Source organism: Eublepharis macularius, chromosome 12, assembly GCF_028583425.1.
Source record: "Eublepharis macularius isolate TG4126 chromosome 12, MPM_Emac_v1.0, whole genome shotgun sequence".
Taxonomy (NCBI): domain Eukaryota; kingdom Metazoa; phylum Chordata; class Lepidosauria; order Squamata; family Eublepharidae; genus Eublepharis; species Eublepharis macularius.
Genome location: NC_072801.1, coordinates 80,156,264 through 80,162,263, shown reverse-complemented (window position 1 = coordinate 80,162,263; position 6,000 = coordinate 80,156,264). Strand labels below are relative to the sequence as shown.

At 55.6% G+C, this 6,000-nt stretch overlaps 1 protein-coding gene across 6 annotated transcripts in view; it reads left to right on the top strand.

Annotated features, from left to right (window-relative positions):
• The first annotated feature begins 1,547 nt into the window (after positions 1 to 1,547).
• CAMTA2 (calmodulin binding transcription activator 2) overlaps positions 1,548 to 6,000 on the top strand; it is a 38,861-nt gene continuing 34,408 nt past the window's right edge. For 4 of the 6 annotated variants that reach the window (XM_054995093.1, XM_054995094.1, XM_054995095.1 and 1 more), the window contains exon 1: positions 4,909 to 5,000. The gene's annotated coding sequence lies outside the window, so the exon portion shown is untranslated. Of the gene's footprint in view, positions 1,669 to 4,908; positions 5,001 to 5,427; positions 5,539 to 6,000 lie in introns of those variants that run through there. The other 2 variants (XM_054995091.1, XM_054995092.1) reach the window with 2 other exon arrangements.

Genomic DNA, 6,000 nt, shown 5'->3' with positions numbered 1-6,000 from the left:
TCATGAATAGAATCCGCCCTGAGCCTGCTGGTGCGGGGAGGGCTGAAGACAGACAGACAGACAGACAGATTCGTGATTCCAGGCAACTTCTTCAGGGGAAATGTAAAAGTAAGACAGTTGTGGGCAGCCTCCTCGCCACCCTGTAAGTCCCACTTGCTCCTACCGTGTCCATCAGAGAAGAAATGGCATCTGATGACACCTTGAAAACTGGCAAATTGGCAGAAGCAGAAACGTCCATGAACTCCAGGCTCCACCCACTTTTGTCATATGCACAAAACCGATCCTCTGTCTGGAGAATGTGTGTCCACATTGCAGAAGAAGGAGAGGGAAGGCGGTTAAAAGGACACGGGCTGCAGGAGTTGTAGTTACTGATAGTTCCATGCAAAACTACAAGATGTACAAGATAAGCAGACGGACCATTTCGTAATATTTCCTCTAGTTGTGCTCAGCAATTTATTTCCTGCTGTGGCTTAGAAAAACCTACCTTACTGATGAGTTCTCATTCAGCAGTTTCTCACTAGAGTCTGCCTTTGAAGCTCCTTTGGTAGACAAGTATGAATTTCAGGTGAGCTGAAAAGCGTCCTGGTAGTAGACTAAAATATTCTGTCACACGTTTCTGACGCCAGCACTTTCTTGCAGAGACTGACCCCTTTGTCCTATGTAAACTGCAGGAGGCCACGCTGATCGAGGACATTCTGCCTATATGGGACCAATATAAATCTGCCCAGCCTCCCTTTAAACCCATGGCCATCACCACATCCCAGGGCAGTGAGTTCCCTGGGTGAACTACTCAGCGTGAGGAGTTTACTTGAATTTACTGCTGGTTAGTTTCATAGGGTGGCCTGGAGTCCCAGTGTGATGGGAAAGGGAGGAGAGTTAAACTCTCCCCCTTCACTTTCTCTTCACCATGCAGAGTTGTGCAGACGTCGTATCACCTCATGGTTGCACTTTCTCTAAAGCCTAAGTACATGACAGCCTTGCCTCATAGCCCCACTGCTCCAATTCCACGATGGTGCTGGTTGCCCTTTTCTGCACCTTGTTAGCCCTCTTCAGCCTCCATCTTGAGAGATGGCAACGAGAACTGTACATAGTATTCCAAAAGTGGCTGGGTCAGGGCTTGTATTAGGGCACTGACGCGGAGCTTTATTCTCAGCTCCTTTCTCCATGAACCCTAGCTTGGACTTTGCCTTTCTTTAAAAAAACACCGTGGCACAGAGTCCACACTTCCAGTGAGCTGTGCAAGCGCAGGATCTTTCTCTTGGTCTGTCTCTTAGCCTGGCTGTTGTGAGAATACATTGGAGCTCGAGGGGGAGTGGCAGGATAAAGACAGGCAGGCAGTCCACAGGCTGCTGTCGCGTTGCAGTCACTTTGCTTCACTCCTCTGTTGCAGCTCCTCTATCCTGAGTGGAACTCCAGCATGGAAGAGCAGCAGAGGAGTCCCCAAGAGAGCCCCTTCATTTCCTACAGGATGGCTTCCTTGGGCCGATATCCCATGAGGGCGGCCTGCATGCCCGAGGAAGACTTTGGACCCCAACTGCAGTCCGAGGAATGAGCCTGCCCTGCGGCCCCTTCCCAGGGAAGAAACGCTTTGCCCAAAGTGCCAGCGGCCTGTGTGGGAGGGAGATGGCCAGCTGCAGTTGATCTGTGTGCATACAGAAATAACCAAAGGTAATAGGCAGGAATGGGAAACTGAGGTGCAGGAGGAAGACTTGGTCACCCCAAGAGGCACCTGCTTACTTGAAACCCCCCTTTGCTGGTCATCCTGTGCTTATTTCGCTATAAAACCAGGTTGGGAGAGGGAGCCTTTTTCTCTCCCTCCCTCCCTCTTTGTGCTGTCAGTAAACCTTCCACTGTAGGCTGCAAAAGAAAAAAAGGAAGGTGGGGGGGGACACCCAGTACCATCAGAGACTTTAGGAGTGTTTCCATAGTAATGCAGCAGCAGTGCAGGAGGAGAGGGGGCCTGCTGGTGCCTCATTTGGAACTTCCCTCCTCCCTCAACATAAGACGTAGGTGTGTGCGCTTTATAGTTATCAAACATTTATTTATTTAGAAAGAAAACCAGCTTCTTCTGCTCTGGAATCTTTGTAATTATCTGTAACTCTAAGTCATAAAATAGGTGGCAGTTCCTGGGCTGTGTAACAGAGAAATCATATGCGAGAGGCTGCAGCCTCCAGGCTTTGGATGATCTGCAGAGACTCCCCTTCCCACTTATCCCTGCTGAAAGGGCCACCTCTTGGCTTGGCAGCAGCCCCCTCTGCCCCGCCCCCCCTCCACTCTTTGTGGAGGAAGACCTCCCTTTTTCTGGCTGCAGAAATAATAGCAGGGTGACCGACCAGGGTGGCCTGTCCCTCCCTCTAGACGCTGCACGCAGCTTTCCTCTTTCCCCTCTTTATCGAACCCCTTCTTTTCTCACCCACGATGGTGATCAGATACTCGAGACTGACCAAATGCCTCAGAATGGCTGATGTGGTGCTGTAAGTGGCCAAAGGTGACGGTGGTGGGGTCTTTATCTTTCCACTGGTGGCTCAACCTGGCCAGTGGCACGCGGTACCTGAAGCCCTAGAGACACCCTAACTCTGTTGTATATTTAATGTGTTGCAGTATTTTAACTGGGAAAATGTTCCTACAAAATGTAATTCTATAGTCTTTCATGATATGGTTCTTGTGACTTTGAATTCCGAAATGCGGATAAGTTGCTGTACAGAAGATCTGAGACTTTAGCTACCACAACTGGGGCTTCTAAGGAAGTACTGTCCCTTGTAAGGAAGACTATGCCACAAATCTCACTAGGGCCCTATAGTCCCCTGCCCTTGGGGAAAGGGGTATCATCCGCCACACCCAGGAAGCAGTCTTCTTTAGCTGCCCTTAAGAAACTGTGCCCTTGGGGGGAGGTGACCATCAGATTCCAGGTTTCAAAGCTGTGCCAGAGTCCATTACCAATATTAATATTTTTGTGCATTGTAAGCTTCGTTTATAAGAGCAGGAGGGAGAAACAAGCCAAATTCACTGCACGGTTGCAGCTTTTCTTATTATTGGATCCTTTGCTGGGTAGAAAAGCTTAAAAAGAGGTTTGTGTTATCTTCACATAAGCACGTTAAAGTAACGTCAATGCAAAATAGTATGTATTATAAAAAGGTAGAGTATAAAAACATGGTTACTGTTACATTACAGGGTTTTTAATTAAACTACTTGTGTTACTAATTTATTGTTTTTAGTATGATGGGAAGAACAGTCTCAGATCTCCACACCTGTTCTATTTTCTTTGGCAAGGGTATAGAAAGAGCCCTGCAGCTGAAGCAAGGCAGGTCTTCGTCCAGCCCAGCCTCCTGCAGGGTTCCCACGTGGCCAGCCAGACACCCCTGGGGTACCCACAGCAGAGTAGCCGTGGTGGTCAAGGCAGGCAGAGATCTAGCGCCTCTGGACACGGAGGTTCAGTTTAGCTGTCCTAGTTAACAGGCGTCAGTTTCTGCTTCCCCTCAGATTTGTGTAATCCCCCTTTAAAGCCACCTAACTACATCTTGTGGTTGTGAATTCTATATATTAATTATACGTTATGTGAAAAAGTACCTTTTTCTGTCTGTCCTGAGGCTGCTGCCCAATTCTAGTCATTTTCACTGTTACAGGTTTTGGTTTCAGGTGGATCAATGTGTTGCTCTGAAGTAGAAGAGCAAGATCTGAGCCCAGGAGCATCTTTAAAACCGAGAGGATACCCAGGGCATACGTGTCCAAGAGCCAAAGCTCCCTTTGCCAGACAATTCTAGTGTTATGAAAGAAGGCAGGATTTTCCACCTGTTCTCCAAGTCTCTAGCAAAAGTGTCAGGCCAGGATGGAGGAGGGAAATGGAGGGTGTTTGTTTCTTTTCAAGCTTTTAAGAAGTACTTTTGGGAGCGATCCTGAGCACTTCTAGGCAGCAGGATATCACATTTTGTTCAATGAGGCCTACTTCCAGGGAAGTGTCCTTAGGCCTGCAGCGTCAGTTCCACGGTGGTCTGGGCTGCAACAAGCCCTTCTCTCGGGCCTTTTCCTTGAAACCAAGAGAGGGAAATTGCCAAGCAGAATAAAGCGGCCCCCCCCCCCGCCCCCGCCCCGGCATGTGAGAGCAATGCAGAGCTCAAACCGGGAAGTTGTTGTGTCCAGGGAGCATCTCAGCCAGGCCTAAAGAGCCCATCGAGAGGGGCAGGTGGCTCTGCCGGCTTCCTCCTGGTTCCCACGAGAGCCAGGCGGAGGGGTGCGCATTCACCCCCTGCCCAGCCTCCTTCCCAGTTCAGTTCCATGGGGGAAGGGGGGAACCCGCACCGCGAACTTCTGGGAAAGACCCTTCCCTCTAACCAGCATCCAAGAATCGTCGGGATTCCCGGGCAGGAGCCCCCCAAACCTGGGCCACGGGTGGAGGCCTGGTGTGAACAGAGCTCTGGCAGCAGGCAAGGTGGGCCTGAGCCCAGCAGCCACCCCGAAGAGCTCTGGCGCCTCTTGGCACTTTGGGGGCAGGAAGCCGGCCGGGCCTTGGGCCTCCTGCCGTGGCGAGTTGCGAGGCCGCCGCGCGTTCTCTCCTCGTGGGCCCACCACGGCGTGGCCGGGCTGTGACCGCGCCCGGGGATGCCCGCCAGTGCCGAAAGGCGTCCTCCGGGGCGAGGGATGGAGGCGGCAGGCCTCGCCCGGGTCTTGCTCGGCCAGGGAAGCGGCGGGCACGAGCGGCGCGGCTCTGCCTTCCGGCCAGGAGCTCGCCACCTGCGCGCCGCCGCTGCGGGGGCCGGGGAGTCGGGGGCGCAGGCGAGCGGCCGCGGGAGGGAGGCCTCGGCGGGCCCGGCCAGCCGGCCGCCTCCGCCCGCCTCTTGCGCGCTGAGCTCAGACGCCGCCGGGCTGGGCCAAGGCGAGCTGTCAGCGATCGGGGCGGGGCGGCGAGGAAGAGCAGCGGAGGGAAGGGGCCGAGGCGCAGCCGGTGCGGGTCGCGGCGAGAATGGCGGCCGGTGACGGAGCCGGAGCAGCGGGCGCCCCGCCAGGTAGCGCCCGCCGGAGGCACCGGTGCGCCCGGGCGCGCGGCCCTTGGCCCTTGGCCGGCCTTTGCCCGGGAGGGGCCCGGCAGGGCGCGGGGCCTGGCGAGCCCGCAGGAAGGGCAGAGGGGCGGCGGGGCACCTGCGGGCGCGCCGGGTTGGGCGTCGCCGCAGGGGGGCGGGCGCGGCGGGCGAGCTGGCCCGCCCTGGCGAAGGGGCGCGGGGACGGCCGGGGCGGCCGCGGACAGGTGTGTGGGCTGCGGACACCTGGGAGGCGAGAGGCGTGGCCGCGGGCGGGCGGGCGGGCGGGCGGCGGCTGGGGGCCAGGACTGGCCGGGGGGGGGGTCGCTCGCTCGGTGCCTGGGCTTGGCTGCGGGCAAGGCCCGGGGGCGGGGGCGTGCGATGGGCCCCTGGCTGCTGCTGGCAGGCTGGGGTCTGGAGCGGGAGACAACCCCCGAAGGCCCGAAGAGGAGTCTTGTGGCATCCGGAGGACAGTGCATCGTCTTGTGGCAGCAGCTTGGGTGGGCCGGAGCCCCGCTTTGGACAGGTGCATGAGGTGGTGTAGAAGGGGTTAGATAGCAAGGCCACGCTGTCCGTGGCGGGCCCAAAGGCCGAGAGATGCAGCCGTGGCCCCTCCTCCGCTTACCCTGCTGCCCCTCCAGGCTTCTGGGTGCATGCGCTATTCGTTTATTTAGGGATTTCTTCTCCTCTGCCATTTTGCTACAAATTCAGCATGTACCAGCTTATGGACCAGAAACAGTCGCTGACAAAAACTTCAAAATTCAGAGCAACAAAGAGACTGCCTGATAAAGTACAAGAGACCATTTTTTAAAAGAAGCCGACTGCATCCAGTACCAGGGAAAACATGGCCCTCGGCAGGCAGATTGCACTCCCTGTGCAGGGCCCTCTCTCCAGTGGCCCCTGCCAAGGCCCGAGGGCATCCCGAGAGGGGCCTTTGAAACAGACCTTGGCTGAGGGGCAGGTTTGCATGGGAGCATGGAGGCCACAG